The sequence below is a fragment of the Patella vulgata genome, chromosome 6 (genome assembly GCF_932274485.2).
Source record: "Patella vulgata chromosome 6, xgPatVulg1.2, whole genome shotgun sequence".
In the NCBI taxonomy this organism is placed as follows: domain Eukaryota; kingdom Metazoa; phylum Mollusca; class Gastropoda; family Patellidae; genus Patella; species Patella vulgata.
In genome coordinates, this window is record NC_065884.2 from 53,276,699 (window position 1) to 53,296,428 (window position 19,730).

Consider the following 19,730-nt stretch of genomic DNA (forward strand, 5'->3'; position numbering starts at 1 on the left):
AAACTTTAATATGCCATTAGAATTCGGTTTTCTTTTTACTGTATATGAGAGAGAGAGAGAGAGGACTTGGTCATTTCGGGACTAACATGTGGTTCGATAGTATTTCAATAATTCGATTGCGCCTAGGGAACTTTATATTATAACAATTAGGGGAAAGTCGGAGAAATTCTCGTTTGGGTACATTTTCATCACTTAAATGGATACAGGGGAATACTTACAGTCATTTTAATTTTACCCTACTTAGAGGGTTAAAGAAATTGTCTACAGGCTCATTAAGTTCTTCCTCCCCACGGAAATCTTTAGTAAAAGGCGAAAAATTTACACGAGAGATGAGGAAAACCAGAGGAATATTTCAAAACGCGGGCTAATCACCCGGTCCACGTTACATATACAAATCTACGTGTCACTCCATTATGACGAACCAGTGATCCTGACAGGAGACAATAACGCTGGAAAATAAATTCACAAGCCTTATAAGATCTAGATAATTAAATGCAGCTTACACTTACACTCGACACAAACTAGGGACCAATGCATGTTTCTTTTTTATTATTATTTCAGTAATTCGCTTGCACGTGCGGCTTTTTAGCAGTGGTAGGGGGTGGGGGTCCGAAGAAAACCCACGAGTTTGGACATGCGACCCGACTCCTTGACAAGTATAACCGGGAAATCGAAACCACGCCAGTTGACTCAATGACAGACCTACGCTAGTAATGCAAACGATCACAACTCTCTTTTTGTTTTTGATATCCACAGAATACAGACTGCTATTAAACATAACTCAAGCTATGATAGGTGATAAGTAATCAGCGATAAGTGTGGATGTATATATTAATCAGTACTGATTAATCATTTTGAGACTAACTCACGCTATCAATTCCAACTGTGAAACGAGATTTGTTTTACGTGTACTCGTGTGTTTAGACAGCTGGACCTCGGGTTTTCTGCTCATTCGAGCGTCAACATATTCCTGCCAGCAGAACCAACTCTGATTTGGGCTATCATACTTAAATTTTATAATAACCCCTAACACTCTTTTTATCTTAATTTACCCTCCGTAGAGGGCTAAAAGAAATTGTCTATAGACTCATTAAGTTGTTCCTCCCCACGGAAATCTTTAGTAAAAGGGGAAAGATTTACACGAAAAATGAGGAGAAACCAGAGTAATTTTTTCAAAACGTGGGCTAATCACCTGGTCCAAGTTTCATACACACGTTATGCCGGTATGACAAAACAAATTTTATAAGGAAAATAACCCCTAACACTCTTTTTATCTTAATTTACCCTCCGTAGAGGGTTAAAGAAATTGTCTATAGACTCATTAAGTTGTTCCTCCCCACGGAAATCTTTAGTAAAAGGCGAAAGATTTACACGAAAAATGAGGAGAAACCAGAGTAATTTTTTCAAAACGTGGGCTAATCACCTGGTTAAAGAAATTGTCTATAGACTCATTAAGTTGTTCCTCCCCACGGAAATCTTTAGTAAAAGGCGAAAGATTTACACGAAAAATGAGGAGAAACCAGAGTAATTTTTTCAAAACGTGGGCTAATCACCTGGTCCAAGTTTCATACACACGTCATGCCGGTATGACAAAACAGTGATACGAGACAAAAACGCCGGAGTATAAATTCACAAGCATTATAAGTTCTAGATAAATTAACGCAGCGAAAATCTTCGAATGCCTTTACAGATTTTGATTCCACGCCCAATGTTATGGCGAGTTTTACTGCGATGTCATTTTATTAACAAGTAGACATTTGCGAACAACGTCCGCCCCGCGACCCTCCTTTGAAACCAAGAGTTTACTGCGGCATTTTAATCCTCAATAAAGATAAATCGCCAGTAGGAATAAATGTACCATAGCCAAAGAAGTGTTGTTATTGCTAGTGAGTTTTTCGAGTGCAGATTTCCCCCGCAGAGTTAGATTCAGTGCGGTGAGTGTGTATACCACGGTGGTTTATAATGTCTGATCACGTGATTGATGTTGATTTTGAAGATGATGATATTGATGACGATGTCGTTTCCAGGACAGTTAAAGTGACCTTAGACAAGAAGGTAATGGTTTATAGGCCAACGATTTTCAAGATGATATGTTTAGCTTTAGATTCATCCAAGGCTGTTGAAGCGATTAGTAAAAGGGACAAGTCTGAAGAATGGTACGTTACTCTTAAATCTAGTAAAATGGTTGAAGCACTAATATACATAGGTAGCGGTACGTACAATGGCATAAGATATTATTTTTGTGACGCAACCAAGTCGGTGGTGAACCTACGAGTACACTGGGTGCCCAGATACGTTAAGGATAGATTTTTAAGGAAGATTTTTGAAAGATTTGGCGAGGTGACCCGGGTTTACGAAGAGAGATCGTCTTACGAGGGGGTACAGCTTGGTACAGGAATGCGAGCAATAACTTTAGTAGTTTCTGATTTTTTAAAGACCCCTATTCCGCACATGATACGGGTTGAGAAAAGTAATCTGCGTATGCTCGTAACTGCTCCAGGCAGGCTGCCACTATGTTTGAAATGTAACTGTATTGGTCATGTTAGCGCAAACTGTATAAATTCTGTTTGGGGTCCACCCAAAAAAACCTTTGCTGAGGCAGTATCGCCCCCACGTCCTAGCGCAATTTCAGCTGAGCAGGTGCCTGCGGTCGAGGTATTGAAAGAAGGTGAAAAGGATGGTAGTGAGGATGAAAGGGAAATTGATCAGAACAGCGAAGATGGTGATAAACAGGTAGATGGAATGGAAGGTAATATGATTGAAGAAATGGATGATCGCGAGAGTAATACCAATAACGTTATGGAGGAAGAGATTTGTGTGACAGGGGGTAGTAGTCCTCTTTTATCCCCGATCACCCCTTGGCATCCCGGATTGAGACTAACAAATTTTGACTCTCGTAATAAACGTCATATGCAAGATGATGAAGGCTTTACCGTTGTTAAGGACAAAAAGAAAAATAAACTTTAACATGTGTAAATATATAAATGATGTGTTGTTTCAACAAGTTTTTTATTTTGCAGGTTGTAGAACCGCCACTTTAAACTGTTTAGAAAGTGTATATAGTGTGATGTTGTTTTCTGTCGTCTGCTGCGATGTTTGTACAGAGTATGGTTTTATACACACACCAGTCACTGTAGCCTTTACTCACCACTGTTCATGTGAGTTAACAGGTAAAAACGTAATCACTGTAAGCCTGTACGTTTTTGTCTATCTAGTATTCATAATGGGTTTTTGCCAATTAAATATTTTTATATGTATTTTATTGAATTATCTTATTATTGTTTCAATTTCTATCATTGCTGTTATTTCCCCATCTACAATAAAATGTCAATTCCAACTTTAAATATTATCACTATTAATGTTAATGGTTTAGCTGCTTATAAACGTAAAAGACTTGTAATGAACGATATTAATTCGCATAAAGCTGATGTTGTATTCTTACAAGAAACACACATTCAGTCTGTAGCAGACGGCAAAATGTTAGAATCTTTTGGTGATTTTAAGGCCTTTTGGAGTTTCGGGGCAAATAGAGAAAAGGGCGTGGGGATACTTTTATCTAATAGAATTAATTTTAACATTATTAAATTTGATTTTGATTTTTCTGGTCGTATGATTTTTCTAGATGCATCCATTAATAATATATTTTTTAGATTTCTAAATGTGTATGCTCCAGTTGATTGTACCGACAGACGGGAATTTTTTACGTATATCCATAAATTTTGTATTACATCACATGTTCTAATTTTGGGGGGTGATTTTAATTGTGTTTTAGATCGTGAGAAGGATAAAATAGGGGGAAACCCTTTTGCTGTATTGAAAGGCCATGTGCAGTTGAGAAATCTTGTAGCTGATCTTAATTTAGTTGATGTTTTCAGGTCGTTAAACCCTACGGGGGTCATTTCTACGTGGCGCGGGGTGGGGGTTTCATCACGAATAGATAGATTTTATATTTCTCAGAGATATTTACAGTTTGTTAATCATCATCAAGTATTGCCTTGTTCAGCTTCTGATCATGATTTCGTTTTAATCAATATTAATTTAAATTCTTCTGTTACTATTGGGCCAGGTTTTTGGAAGTTGAATAATTCAATACTTGATGATGATAATTTTATTCTTGAATTTAGATTGTTTTGGGAGATATATTTTGATACTGATGAGGTAATTTCTACATCATGGTGGGAACAATGTAAAATAGATATAAAGAATTTTATTGTGTCGTTTTGTAGAAATAAAAATAAGAATAATTGTATTTTACGTAGAGAATTAGAAAAACGTTTTTATCAGTTAATTTCCGCTGAATCGTCCGATCCTGGTGCATATATTGATCAAATTAAGGCTGTTAAGAAAGAATTGTTAACTTTTAACTTAATTAAAGATAGAGGTCATATTATTAGAGCCAAGGCCCGATACTTAGATAACAACGAAACACCGTCAAAATATTTTTTAAATAAAGAAAGTAAACGCGCCAAAGATAAATATATTTCTAAATTAAATGATCCTTCTTGTAATAAAACTTTTACTGATTCTGAGAATCTAATTCGCATAGCCAGTGACTTTTATTCAAATTTATTCACTAAAGAGCCTATTGACCATGATATAATGAACGATTTTTTACACGATTTACCGACACTTGATGATGAGGAAAGCGAGCTCTGTGATGGGTATATAACTCTGGAAGAAATAAGAACTAGTCTTAATAATTTTAAACATGATCGTAGTCCTGGTTTTGATGGTCTAAGTCGGGAGTTCTTTGCTAAATTTTTTGATATTTTTGGTCCTATTTTATTAGAACTTTATAATTCTTGTTATGATAATTTTTCTCTTTGTGAATCTCAAAAACTTAGTGTTATCACTTTATTATGTAAAGACAGAAATCATGATTATGATATAAAATGTTGGAGACCAATATCTTTACTTAATGTAGATTTTAAGATTCTTTCAAAAATTATTCAACGAAGATTGAGCTGTGTTATCGGGGAAATCGTACATTTTGATCAAACTTGTTCTGTTCCTGGCCGCCAAATCTCTGCTAATCTTCACTTGATACGGAACGTAATTGACTACTGTCAACAAAAACACTTGAAAGTCGCATTTGTTAATCTAGATTCGGCAAAAGCATTTGACCGAGTAGATCACGATTTCCTTTTCGCGTGTTTAAAACGATATAATTTTGGTGAATCTTTTATTAAGTGGGTGAAACTTTTATATACAGATGTATCCAGCTCAGTCCTCGTTAATGGTTTTATATCTAAATCTTTTAAAGTGACACGTTCTGTTAGACAGGGTTGTCCGTTATCACCATTATTATATGTTTTAGCTTTAGAACCTTTTTTGGTTCGCCTTAGGTCTGATCCATTTATTAAAGGTATTTCCCTTCCCGGTAATAACGGCGAGGCTCGTGTCACTGCTTATGCAGATGACGTCACCGGTTTTTGCACAACAGCACTGAGTGTCCAGCGGGTTTTAGATGTTTATGAACAATACGGTCGAGGTTCGGGGGCCCGTTTAAATAAAAGTAAGACGAAGGTTTTAACTTTTGGTAATTTTAATATTTCGGATCAGGCCTATGGTGTATCCTGGGTAGATTCTCAGAAAGTTTTGGGAGTTAAATTTGGGAAATCCATTACTGTAGATGATAATTTTAATAAGATTTTGAATTCTTTTATATATGTTACTTTTGATTATGGTGATAGAGATATGAGCATATTTGGTCGTGCTAATATTATAAAAGCAGTTGGTTTATCAAAACTTTGGCATGTTGGAAGTATAATCGACGTTCCGAATATATTAATTCAAAAATTTAATTCAATAATGTTCAAATTTATATGGGGCACTAAACGTTTTGAATGTCTTAAACGTCTGGTTTTATACGGTAGTAAGCGGGAAGGGGGTTTGTCAGTTGTGCATATTTTATTAAAATTTCAATCTCTTAGACTTAAACATATACATAATATTGTTAATGGTTGTAATTCTAATTTTAAGTATTTTGTTTTTTATTGGCTAGGGTTTACTCTCAAAAAAATTGACTCTTCCTTATTTACAAATAATATGCCACATGGTGATTCTGTACCAAGTTTCTATAAGAATTGTAAGGTAATTTTAGAGAATTTCATTAAGCTGTATCCGGATTTTAATTGGCATGATCATACTTCATCTAAAGAATTTTATTATTTATTGTTGAAACCTATAGTTAAACAAAATTTCATAGTTAAGATTATGCCTCAGATTAATTTTCAAACTGTATTTTCTAATGTTCATTGTAATTTTGTTGATCCTCATGTAAGAAGTTTTGCTTGGCGTTTCGCGCATGATATTGTTCCTTGCATGTGGACACTTTTTACACGTAAGCATTCTTTAGAAAAAAAATGTACTTTTTGTAATAATATTGAAACACTGGAACATTTATTTTATACATGTGGAGTTGTCTCCCCTATATGGGTAATTATTCATAATTGGATTGACAGTTTATCTTTAGGCTCTATTGCATTAACTTTTGAATTGATTCGGTTTTTAACTTTTCCTAAAATGAACAAATTTATTTTTGATGTTATTTTGTATATTGTTAATTTAGCGAAAGCTGTTATATGGCGTAATCGTCAGGATTGTAAATTTAAACAGAAGTCTGTATCTACGGAAACTATTATTTGTGATTTCTTAGAGAAATTAAGATTTAGAATAACTGTTGATAAATTTAGATTTACCCCTAGCAAATTTCATAAATATTGGCTTGATCCCGGTTTATTTTGTTTGTTAGATAAAAATGGTAGTTTGTCTTTTAGTTTTTGAATTATGAAAATTTCTCGACTTTTTAATTTAGATTCTTTTCACTTCACATTGTGATTATTCTGTTGTATTAGCTATAGTTTGTTGTGTATTATAATATTGTACATGTGTTTATGTGTATTATGCTTGTAAATATGTTTATTGTTTTATATTATTTGGTGTATATACGTTTTTGGTAATATTTTTGTCAACAGTTAATTTGTACTTTGTTTATTTTTCTAATTGCAATTTAAAGTAAATAATGACAATATTTTAACATTATTCACTCCCCATCATCAATTTTTTAATTTTTATCTTTGTACATTTTTACACTGTTTGTACATAGATGATGGGATTTTTGATATGATGTATAATATTTTTTTTATTGAGTGAATAAATTCTTTATAAAAAAAAAAAAAAAAAAAAAAAAAAAAAAGCGATAATTGTGTTGGAGACATTATTAGTTAACAGTACTGATTAATGTTTTCCGTGGATTAACTGGTTTGAAAACTCTTTTGGGTGGCTTCAACAAGCCGTCCACATGAGCAGTCATCATAAAGCAGTTGATTTATAAGGATCGACTCAATTCTGACATCTCATTCTCAATCTGCCATTCCCGGATTTTATTTCATTGCGCTAAATTTTCGAGAAGAAAAAATAATACAACATGGCTTCTTTCATTCCCGATTTTTCACAACTTCCGGCGGGTAACTACGAAATAATCAGTGTGACAGGTAAATTTCTTTATTTCTGAAGCTTTTTTAAATGCAGAATAGGCTATTCTATTATAGAAGATGGCTTGAGATGTATGAGTTTGGAATATAGAATGCATTTAATTGGTCGCATACGTTTAATTGAATATATTTCTATCTATTTTCCAGGCAATATTGTTGATGAGTGTGGAGAATCCCGATTTACGGAATGTTTAGCATTTGAATTTGGAAATGAAAATCCAGGGAACAGTAATTTATCAATTTCTGAGCTGACACGCCTCGTAGCTGATGATAAATCGTCGCCAAATCGTGTACAGTATGAAGATGACATAATCAACAACAAGGGGCCCGTTATTCCCCAATTTTACAACGACCTGAGATGTTTGATCGTCGACGAAGTCAAATCCACTGACAGCTTTGCAGATTCGTTGATGTTTTCAACCCACGAGGTGGTGAATATCAGAGAAAGAGAAGAATCACTCCTTCAGATGTTTTCCAAACTTCAACCTGAATATCCTGACATGGTTCAACAACTATCTTGCTTTTACCGCTTCCATTCCGCCAGCATTGACATGGAGAGAATGAACCGTGTTCAGTCCTGTCCATCCAAAGTTCAGCAACAGTCGCTCCATGTGGAACTTGACAACCAGCTACGCATGATCATCGACCGGGTAGAATCTAGTTTACAGTTATTGGCATCACGCACTGAACCGAGCAAGTCGTCAACAACGGCGAGGACTCGTCCAGTCTTGTGTCGTCGGTCCCTGAAAGTACTAGAACAATGGTACCAGTCACACTTAGTTCACCCGTATCCCACGGCCCAGCAAGTTGAACAACTGGCCGAGATTTCGGGTCTAACAACGGAACAGGTCAAAAAGTGGTTTGGTAATAAAAGAAGTCGTGCGAGAAACACAAGATCCCTGACAGAGATAGCTAAAGTCAAACGAAGGCAGCGACTTCTCCGAAGAGTGTGAATGATCTGCTGTTGTTTATGCTTTGTTTTATTTTCTTTATGTTCAAGTTTTGTAACCATATATTCTTGTTACGTTTGATTAAACTTTAATATGCCATTAGAATTCGGTTTTCTTTTTACTGTATATGAGAGAGAGAGAAAGAGAGAGAGAGAACTTGGTCATTTCGGGACTAACATGTGGTTCGATAGTATTTCAATAATTCGATTGCGCCTAGGGAACTTTATATTATAACAATTAGGGGAAAGTCGGAGAAATTCTCGTTTGGGTACATTTGCATCACTTAAATGGATACAGGGGAATACTTACAGTCATTTTAATTTTACCCTACTTAGAGGGTTAAAGAAATTGTCTACAGGCTCATTAAGTTCTTCCTCCCCACGGAAATCTTTAGTAAAAGGCGAAAGATTTACACGAGAGATGAGGAAAACCAGAGGAATATTTCAAAACGCGGGCTAATCACCCGGTCCACGTTACATATACAAATCTACGTGTCACTCCATTATGACGAACCAGTGATCCTGACAGGAGACAATAACGCTGGAAAATAAATTCACAAGCCTTATAAGATCTAGATAATTAAATGCAGCTTACACTTACACTCGACACAAACTAGGGACCAATGCATGTTTCTTTTTTATTATTATTTCAGTAATTCGCTTGCACGTGCGGCTTTTTAGCAGTGGTAGGGGGTGGGGGTCCGAAGAAAACCCACGAGTTTGGACAGGCGACCCGACCCCTTGACAAGTATAACCGGGAAATCGAAACCACGCCAGTTGACTCAATGACAGACCTACGCTAGTAATGCAAACGATCACAACTCTCTTTTTGTTTTTGATATCCACAGAATACAGACTGCTATTAAACATAACTCAAGCTATGATAGGTGATAAGTAATCAGCGATAAGTGTGGATGTATATATTAATCAGTACTGATTAATCATTTTGAGACTAACTCACGCTATCAATTCCAACCGTGAAACGAGATTTGTTTTACGTGTACTCGTGTGTTTAGACAGCTGGACCTCGGATTTTCTGCTCATTCGAGCGTCAACATATTCCTGCCAGCAGAACCAACTCTGATTTGGGCTATCATACTTAAATTTTATAAGGAAAATAACCCCTAACACTCTTTTTATCTTAATTTACCCTCCGTAGAGGGCTAAAAGAAATTGTCTATAGACCCATTAAGTTGTTCCTCCCCACGGAAATCTTTAGTAAAAGGCGAAAGATTTACACGAAAAATGAGGAGAAACCAGAGTAATTTTTTCAAAACGTGGGCTAATCACCTGGTCCAAGTTTCATACACACGTCATGCCGGTATGACAAAACAAATTTTATAAGGAAAATAACCCCTAACACTCTTTTTATCTTAATTTACCCTCCGTAGAGGGTTAAAGAAATTGTCTATAGACTCATTAAGTTGTTCCTCCCCACGGAAATCTTTAGTAAAAGGCCAAAGATTTACACGAAAAATGAGAAGAAACAGGAGTAATTTTTCAAAACCTGGGCAAATCACCTGGTCCAAGTTTCATACACATGTCATGCCGGTATGACAAAACAGTGATACAAGACAAAAACGCCTGAGTATAAATTCACAAGCATCATAAGTTCTAGATAAATTTGAAACCAAGAGTTTACTGCGGCATTTTAATCCTCAATAAAGATAAATCTTGTTATGATTGGTGATTAGTAATCAGCGATAATTGTAATGCAAACGATCACAACTCTCTTTTTGTTTTTGATATCCACAGAATACAGACTGCTATTAAACATAACTCAAGCTATGATAGGTGATATGTATATATTAATCAGTACTGATTAATCATTTTGAGACTAACTCACGCTATCAATTCCAACTGTGAAACGAGATTTGTTTTACGTGTACTCGTGTGTTTAGACAGCTGGACCTCGGGTTTTCTGCTCATTCGAGCGTCAACATATTCCTGCCAGCAGAACCAACTCTGATTTGGGCTATCATACTTAAATTTTATAATAACCCCTAACACTCTTTTTATCTTAATTTACCCTCCGTAGAGGGCTAAAAGAAATTGTCTATAGACTCATTAAGTTGTTCCTCCCCACGGAAATCTTTAGTAAAAGGCGAAAGATTTACACGAAAAATGAGGAGAAACCAGAGTAATTTTTTCAAAACGTGGGCTAATCACCTGGTCCAAGTTTCATACACACGTCATGCCGGTATGACAAAACAAATTTTATAAGGAAAATAACCCCTAACACTCTTTTTATCTTAATTTACCCTCCGTAGAGGGTTAAAGAAATTGTCTATAGACTCATTAAGTTGTTCCTCCCCACGGAAATCTTTAGTAAAAGGCGAAAGATTTACACGAAAAATGAGGAGAAACCAGAGTAATTTTTTCAAAACGTGGGCTAATCACCTGGTCCAAGTTTCATACACACGTCATGCCGGTATGACAAAACAGTGATACGAGACAAAAACGCCGGAGTATAAATTCACAAGCATTATAAGTTCTAGATAAATTAACGCAGCGAAAATCTTCGAATGCCTTTACAGATTTTGATTCCACGCCCAATGTTATGGCGAGTTTTACTGCGATGTCATTTTATTAACAAGTAGACATTTGCGAACAAAAACCCCCCTACCGCCCGCCCCGCGACACTCCTTTGAAACCAAGAGTTTACTGCGGCATTTTAATCCTCAATAAAGATAAATCTTGTTATGATTGGTGATTAGTAATCAGCGATAATTGTGTTGGAGACATTATTAGTTAACAGTACTGATTAATGTTTTCCGTGGATTAACTGGTTTGAAAACTCTTTTGGGTGGCCTCAACAAGCCGTCTACATGAGCAGTCATCATAAAGCAGTTGATTTAAAAGGATCGACTCAATTCTGACATCTCATTCTCAATCTGCCATTCCCGGATTTTATTTCATTGCGCTAAATTTTCGAGAAGAAAAAATAATACAACATGGCTTCTTTCATTCCCGATTTTTCACAACTTCCGGCGGGTAACTACGAAATAATCAGTGTGACAGGTAAATTTCTTTATTTCTGAAGCTTTTTTAAATGCAGAATAGGCTATTCTATTATAGAAGATGGCTTGAGATGTATGAGTTTGGAATATAGAATGCATTTAATTGGTCGCATACGTTTAATTGAATATATTTCTATCTATTTTCCAGGCAATATTGTTGATGAGTGTGGAGAATCCCGATTTACGGAATGTTTTGAATTTGGAAATGAAAATCCAGGGAACAGTAATTTATCAATTTCTGAGCTGACACGCCTCGTAGCTGATGATAAATCGTCGCCAAATCGTGTACAGTATGAAGATGACATAATCAACAACAAGGGGCCCGTTATTCCCCAATTTTACAACGACCTGAGATGTTTGATCGTCGACGAAGTCAAATCCACTGACAGCTTTGCAGATTCGTTGATGTTTTCAACCCACGAGGTGGTGAATATCAGAGAAAGAGAAGAATCACTCCTTCAGATGTTTTCCAAACTTCAACCTGAATATCCTGACATGGTTCAACAACTATCTTGCTTTTACCGCTTCCATTCCGCCAGCATTGACATGGAGAGAATGAACCGTGTTCAGTCCTGTCCATCCAAAGTTCAGCAACAGTCGCTCCATGTGGAACTTGACAACCAGCTACGCATGATCATCGACCGGGTAGAATCTAGTTTACAGTTATTGGCATCACGCACTGAACCGAGCAAGTCGTCAACAACAGTCTTGTGTCGTCGGTCCCTGAAAGTACTAGAACAATGGTACCAGTCACACTTAGTTCACCCGTATCCCACGGCCCAGCAAGTTGAACAACTGGCCGAGATTTCGGGTCTAACAACGGAACAGGTCAAAAAGTGGTTTGGTAATAAAAGAAGTCGTGCGAGAAACACAAGATCCCTGACAGAGATAGCTAAAGTCAAACGAAGGCAGCGACTTCTCCGAAGAGTGTGAATGATCTGCTGTTGTTTATGCTTTGTTTTATTTTCTTTATGTTCAAGTTTTGTAACCATATATTCTTGTTACGTTTGATTAAACTTTAATATGCCATTAGAATTCGGTTTTCTTTTTACTGTATATGAGAGAGAGAGAGAGAGGACTTGGTCATTTCGGGACTAACATGTGGTTCGATAGTATTTCAATAATTCGATTGCGCCTAGGGAACTTTATATTATAACAATTAGGGGAAAGTCGGAGAAATTCTCGTTTGGGTACATTTTCATCACTTAAATGGATACAGGGGAATACTTACAGTCATTTTAATTTTACCCTACTTAGAGGGTTAAAGAAATTGTCTACAGGCTCATTAAGTTCTTCCTCCCCACGGAAATCTTTAGTAAAAGGCGAAAAATTTACACGAGAGATGAGGAAAACCAGAGGAATATTTCAAAACGCGGGCTAATCACCCGGTCCACGTTACATATACAAATCTACGTGTCACTCCATTATGACGAACCAGTGATCCTGACAGGAGACAATAACGCTGGAAAATAAATTCACAAGCCTTATAAGATCTAGATAATTAAATGCAGCTTACACTTACACTCGACACAAACTAGGGACCAATGCATGTTTCTTTTTTATTATTATTTCAGTAATTCGCTTGCACGTGCGGCTTTTTAGCAGTGGTAGGGGGTGGGGGTCCGAAGAAAACCCACGAGTTTGGACATGCGACCCGACTCCTTGACAAGTATAACCGGGAAATCGAAACCACGCCAGTTGACTCAATGACAGACCTACGCTAGTAATGCAAACGATCACAACTCTCTTTTTGTTTTTGATATCCACAGAATACAGACTGCTATTAAACATAACTCAAGCTATGATAGGTGATAAGTAATCAGCGATAAGTGTGGATGTATATATTAATCAGTACTGATTAATCATTTTGAGACTAACTCACGCTATCAATTCCAACTGTGAAACGAGATTTGTTTTACGTGTACTCGTGTGTTTAGACAGCTGGACCTCGGGTTTTCTGCTCATTCGAGCGTCAACATATTCCTGCCAGCAGAACCAACTCTGATTTGGGCTATCATACTTAAATTTTATAAGGAAAATAACCCCTAACACTCTTTTTATCTTAATTTACCCTCCGTAGAGGGCTAAAAGAAATTGTCTATAGACTCATTAAGTTGTTCCTCCCCACGGAAATCTTTAGTAAAAGGCGAAAGATTTACACGAAAAATGAGGAGAAACCAGAGTAATTTTTTCAAAACGTGGGCTAATCACCTGGTCCAAGTTTCATACACACGTCATGCCGGTATGACAAAACAAATTTTATAAGGAAAATAACCCCTAACACTCTTTTTATCTTAATTTACCCTCCGTAGAGGGTTAAAGAAATTGTCTATAGACTCATTAAGTTGTTCCTCCCCACGGAAATCTTTAGTAACTTTTGAATAAATTTATTCCAATGAATGGTATATACATGTGAATATGAATAATGTACAATTAAAATGAGTATATACAGTGAATATAAAAGTTAACACTCAGTCATACATACACACACTTGCACCCACACATGCATACTTCTTTCATACATACAGACATACAATGAAATCCTTTTAACTAATTATGATAACTATGTACAAAAAACCCAAACACTTCCTTCTATATATACACCTTTCCACTCAACGTTTAACAACAATACATAATAACTATATAATAATAATATATACAATTACATGGAATATGTAAATATGTTTAAATTGAAATAAAGTATATTATAAGTAATATTGTACATGTAAATTTTTTAATTCATTGCAATTATATATGTTAGGATTAGCAGTGCTTTGTAATAAACAATATATATATAAAATACTATAAACGTAGATATATATAACATACTATAAACGTAGATATATATATATAAAATCTATAAACGTAGATACATATAGATAATACTAATACATATATAAATGGTAATTACTGTTATTAAACTATCCTGCATGACAGTGTCGTGTCACAACACTGAAGGGGGACAACTGCTGTTAACGCTTGACACTAAAAATATAATTATGTTAAATAATGACAGAAATGGATTACCTATCGAAAAGAAAAATCAAGTTCCCATTATCAAGATTACAGAACATACCAGGGTTTAACCAATGACTTTTAAAAGAAGTCTCACTGAGCCGGAGCCGGTCCGCCCAGATTCTAATTCTCAACTTTTCTACAAATTCCAATAAAATACCAATATCTGAGACGGTCTTATGCCTATATTTCACATCACATCGCGTAGCCCAAATATGCCGCCTAGCCAAAGCAACAATGCATAAAATTACACTGTGAATATATTTCCCTTTCTTTGTTGGAATTGTATTAAATATAACATGCCAAACATTGAGATTTATCTCACCCAAACTAAGGTCAAAAACCCAATTATGTACTGTTTCCCATAACCGTTTAACATATTTACAATTGTACATTAAATGAACTTGAGTTTCTAAAAAGACATTGCAAAAGTTGCAGAACTTATTCTCAGTATGACTTGTGATAAACTTACAACTACTTGTTGGTAAAATATAATGGATTGACTTCCAAGTTGTCTCCCTTGATAACGGATCAACAAAAGTATTTGCACAGTTAGAAAAGGACAACTTGAAGTCAACCTGTGAAAATAAACTAAAACATCGAGGTTCCGTTTTAATCTTACTAATCAGTAAATCATAAAAACTCCTGGAATTACAATTACCATGCCAATCAAAGTCAGGGTATAATTTGCAAAAATCACGGAAAACTGACAAACATTTCTGATAAAACACCGGAATATGTGCAGAGTGTGGCCTTAAATTAGAACCCAGTTCCGAATTAACATGCCGTAGCGAAAAGCCAATCCAGTATTTGGCAAATTCAACCCATTTGGCCCCGTGACACTTCAAAATCTTGAGAATATGATTTAACAAAAATGACTTTATCTTCGTTTCAATATCCAAAATATTTAAACCCCCATCTTTTAATTTACCATAAAGAGTCGTCCTTCGAACGGGTTCAAAGTAACGTGAAGCCCATATATACCTAAACATGTGAAATTTAAACATTTTATTATAGTGAGAGGGTAACGGTAAAACTTGACTAACATACCACAGTTTAGAACAAGCCAAGATCTTAGCTACATTACATCTTCCAAATATGGATAGATGTGTAGATTTCCAAACAGTAAATTTAGCCGTGAACTTTTTAAATATATTATTCCAATTATCATCTTCAGATATATTACGACCAAAATAAACGCCTAAAATTTTTGCTTTGTCGGGCCAAGAAATACCAAACACGTGATCTGAAGAAGTCCTGAATTTACCAAAACATAAGCCCTTTGTTTTTTCTAAGTTGAGTTTTGACCCAGATACAACGGAAAACCTCTTACACTGAAACAACAATCTCTCCACACTCGCAACAGTCGAACAAATCCCAGTTGTATCATCCGCATAACCCACAATCTTAGCTTCTTCCCCGCTACCCGGGATAACAATACCCTTTATTTGTTTATCATTCCTGACTTTTATATAAAACGGTTCCAATGACAATATATACAAAAGAGGAGACAAACTACATCCTTGCCGAACTGACCGCGTGACACTAAAATTGTCAGAAATATGTCCATTTACAATAACCGAGCTATAAATATCTGTATATAATAATTTAATCCATTTTAAAAACATAGGGCCAAAAGAATAACGTTCCAAAGCAGTAAAGAGAAAATTATGATTTACTCGATCAAAAGCCTTTGCTTGGTCCAAACAAATAAATGAAACAGACAAATCCTTCTGATCGACATAATCTATAACACTTCGTAAGAGATGTAAATTATCCAAAATTGACCGACCCCTCACAGCGCATGTCTGATCCGGTTCGACAATTTCATCAAGTACACTTCGCAGTCTTAACTGTAATATTTTTGACAACAATTTATAATCCACATTTAGTAAAGAAATAGGACGCCAATACTTTAACAGGTGTTTCTGATTAAGATCTTTACATAGTAAAGTTATAAAACATTGACGTTGACTAAAAGGTAACATTCCTTCATCAAATGAGAGATTATAAATTGAAACTAAAACATCACCCAATAAATAATTAAACTTATCATAGAACTCTTTACAGATACCATCGGGACCCGGCGATTTATCATTTTGCATGCCGTTTAATGCCAAAGTTAGTTCATGGTGCCTAATCCTGCCTTCGCATACATCTCGACTATAGTCATCTAATTTAGGTAAATCATTTAAATATTCATCAAATAAACTTTCTTCGATGGTCTCTTCCGAAAATAATTCCGAATAAAAATGCTTACATATATCTAAAATCGAAGGCATATCATTTGCCAAATTGCCATCTTTATCCTCTAAATTCTGGATAATTTTATTTTCTCCTTTCCGATTTTCTCTATTTTGAAAAATACGCGATGCTACCTGTTCATTGTCAAGCTGCAACGCCCGAGACCTAATATAAGCTCCTTGGGAAATCTCAGCCTTATGATTATATAACTGTTTCTTTAACGCGTTAATCTGACCTATATATAAACCCGGCGAGCGTGCTTCAGCGTCAGCCAAAATCCTGAAGCGCTTCTCTAGGTCAAACGCTATCTTTCGCTTCAATCGAGCCTTCTTTTTACAATATTCCTTCGTTAAATTCTGAATAGAAATTTTAATACCCTCCCACCACTCAGTAGTAATTACTTTCCCAATCACGCTTTTAATCCAAAAATCAGTAAAAAGAGAGACATAGGCCCGATCATTTAAAATAGAACTATTAAATTTCCAATACCCCTCGCCAATTTTGATGTCATCCGAGACATTTAACTCCAACAGAACATAATCATGATCACTCGATGCACAAGGAAGGACGTCAGAACTTACAATTTTATTAAAGAGAGCCTTATTTACATAAAATCGATCGAAGCGACAAGCGACGCCATTGCCTCGCCATGTCACTTTAACAATATTAGGATATAACAGTCTATATGCATCGCTTAAATTGAAATCTTTTAAAATGTCATCCATATTTCTTTTACCAATAGTCCCCTTTTCAATATTCCCTCCCACTTTATCTAAAAGCGGATTCATGACAAAGTTGAAATCCCCGCCCCAAATTATATACCGCTTGCAAGCCAAATACTGCGGTATCATTAACAAAAAGTCATTTCTATCCGCACAATTTACTGGTGCATATATACATATCAATCTATACTGCGCGTCATTGATGTCAACATCAACAACGACCAATCGACCTTCAAAATCAAAGTTTATCTTTCTAATTAAGAAATTTAAATGATTGAATAGAACTATTCCTACACCCGTTGACCGGCGCGAACCAAAAGACCAAATGCATTTCCCACCCAAAATATTTTCATAAAATTTAGCTTTCTCTACGTTGCAAATATTAGTATCTTGTAAAAATGCAATGTCCACCTTCATATCTCTAAGATCACGAGCAATGATTCTCGATTTCTGAGGAGAAATAAAACTACGACAGTTAATTGATACAAATCTAATATTAGCCATTTATAATTTCATAATTAGAAAGTAAAACAAACAGACTGCAAAGTGTACTAAAATAACCAGTTGTATGGATAGTACAAACAGAGACAAGCTATAACAACAAGCCTAGGTCTATACACTCCTAAATAAACTGAGTACCTTGCCAAGAATGATAAACAAACACTTTGACTCTTAGTCAGGTCATACTGAGAATAAAAATTAAAAATATAAAACTTACAATATAATAGGTAATCCATAATTAATCCGTTTAGAAACATAGAAAACACAAACACTGCTAATCCAATCCGATTACACCACAAAAAGAAAAGCACAAACTACAATAGAAAACTATTTCTTTTTACCACTCCCCTTCCCCCCTTTAACACCACTTTTTGTCTTTTTATTATCCTTCACTTGATCGTTATCACTTCTCCGCTTATTACCAACCGTCGCACCTGTTTCCATCACATTTGTCTCTTCCATGTCAAAACTTGTCTCCCTCATGCCACTACTTGCCTCCCCCAGAACACTACTTGACTCCCCCATGCCACTTTCTATCTCTACCTTAACACTTTCTATCTCCTCAACACCACTCCTTCCATCTATTTCTGTTTCGTCTATCACTAACGTGCCTTTCTCACTGTCGGTGCTATCTTCACTGTCATCGCTTTGTTCAGATTCTTCAATTTTCTCCGCTTCTGTTTCCGCCGCATGCCAATCAACTGCCTGGGAAGGTGATCTCCTGCCATCTAAAACCTCTGTAAAAAGTGGCGGCCTGCCCTGTCCTGGCCTTCCCTGCACACAACTAGCTGCCACATGACCAATGTAGTTACACCTTAGACATAGGGGTAGACGCCCTGGTGCCGTTACTAGCATCCGCACCCTTCCCTTATACAGGCGAATCATGTGGGGAATGTTCCCAGCTTGTAAATCAGTGCACATCAGAGTTACATGTCTAAGACCATTCAGTATCCCAAACCCTTCAACGTTTGACGTTTCCTCTCTTACTGATCGGACTTCACCATATCTGCTAAAAACTTTCTTGATGAATCCATTCTTATAATCTCGTGGTACCCAATGGACACGTAAATTCACAACACATTTAGATGAATCGCTAAAATAATATCTCCTCCCCTTAAACACTCGCAATTCTGTCTTTAAACATTGTTCGTAGGCGGTCTCACTTTTAACAGTAACAAACCATTCTTCACTCTTATCCCTCTTCGCAATAGCCTCAACAACACGAGCATCTCCAAACATCCAAACAAACAGATCTAAAACATCCTTCCTGTAAACATACTCCTTCTTTTCAATGGTGACTTTTACTGTTCTTCTTGATATACTGTGGTCTATATCCTCATCTTCTATCTCCACGTCTACTATATGGTCAGTCATAGTGGCCCTACCCACTGGAAAAGATTTTTAGTAACACTCAACCCTGGCTTCGAAATCTTTAGTAAAAGGCGAAAGATTTACACGAAAAATGAGGAGAAACCAGAGTAATTTTATCAAAACGTGGGCTAATCACCTGGTCCAAGTTTCATACACACGTCATGCCGGTATGACAAAACAGTGATACGAGACAAAAACGCCGGAGTATAAATTCACAAGCATTATAAGTTCTAGATAAATTAACGCAGCGAAAATCTTCGACTGCCTTTACAGATTTTGATTCCACGCCCAATGTTATGGCGAGTTTTACTGCGATGTCATTTTATTAACAAGTAGACATTTGCGAACAACGCCCGCCCCGCGACCCTCCTTTGAAACCAAGAGTTTACTGCGGCATTTTAATCCTCAATAA

General features: G+C 36.0%; 11 non-coding genes across 11 annotated transcripts; all 11 read right to left on the minus strand.

The window, feature by feature from the left end:
- Nucleotides 1–231: 231 nt before the first annotated feature.
- On the minus strand, nt 232–347 carry LOC126825868 (U5 spliceosomal RNA). The gene has a single exon (XR_007682282.1). It is a non-coding gene; the product is annotated as a U5 spliceosomal RNA (small nuclear RNA).
- A 702-nt stretch (nt 348–1,049) lies between these two features.
- LOC126825800 (U5 spliceosomal RNA) lies at nt 1,050–1,167 on the minus strand. Its single transcript, XR_007682215.1, has one exon. It is a non-coding gene; the product is annotated as a U5 spliceosomal RNA (small nuclear RNA).
- Nucleotides 1,168–1,282: 115 nt separating this feature from the next.
- On the minus strand, nt 1,283–1,398 carry LOC126825762 (U5 spliceosomal RNA). The gene has a single exon (XR_007682176.1). It is a non-coding gene; the product is annotated as a U5 spliceosomal RNA (small nuclear RNA).
- A 10-nt stretch (nt 1,399–1,408) lies between these two features.
- Nucleotides 1,409–1,528, minus strand: LOC126825808 (U5 spliceosomal RNA). The gene has a single exon (XR_007682222.1). It is a non-coding gene; the product is annotated as a U5 spliceosomal RNA (small nuclear RNA).
- A 7,240-nt stretch (nt 1,529–8,768) lies between these two features.
- On the minus strand, nt 8,769–8,884 carry LOC126825849 (U5 spliceosomal RNA). The gene has a single exon (XR_007682264.1). It is a non-coding gene; the product is annotated as a U5 spliceosomal RNA (small nuclear RNA).
- A 708-nt stretch (nt 8,885–9,592) lies between these two features.
- Nucleotides 9,593–9,710, minus strand: LOC126825791 (U5 spliceosomal RNA). The gene has a single exon (XR_007682206.1). It is a non-coding gene; the product is annotated as a U5 spliceosomal RNA (small nuclear RNA).
- A 115-nt stretch (nt 9,711–9,825) lies between these two features.
- Nucleotides 9,826–9,941, minus strand: LOC126825818 (U5 spliceosomal RNA). The gene has a single exon (XR_007682232.1). It is a non-coding gene; the product is annotated as a U5 spliceosomal RNA (small nuclear RNA).
- Nucleotides 9,942–10,471: 530 nt separating this feature from the next.
- On the minus strand, nt 10,472–10,589 carry LOC126825825 (U5 spliceosomal RNA). The gene has a single exon (XR_007682240.1). It is a non-coding gene; the product is annotated as a U5 spliceosomal RNA (small nuclear RNA).
- A 115-nt stretch (nt 10,590–10,704) lies between these two features.
- Nucleotides 10,705–10,820, minus strand: LOC126825763 (U5 spliceosomal RNA). The gene has a single exon (XR_007682177.1). It is a non-coding gene; the product is annotated as a U5 spliceosomal RNA (small nuclear RNA).
- Nucleotides 10,821–12,709: 1,889 nt separating this feature from the next.
- On the minus strand, nt 12,710–12,825 carry LOC126825869 (U5 spliceosomal RNA). Its single transcript, XR_007682283.1, has one exon. It is a non-coding gene; the product is annotated as a U5 spliceosomal RNA (small nuclear RNA).
- Nucleotides 12,826–13,533: 708 nt separating this feature from the next.
- On the minus strand, nt 13,534–13,651 carry LOC126825839 (U5 spliceosomal RNA). The gene has a single exon (XR_007682252.1). It is a non-coding gene; the product is annotated as a U5 spliceosomal RNA (small nuclear RNA).
- Nucleotides 13,652–19,730: the final 6,079 nt, after the last annotated feature.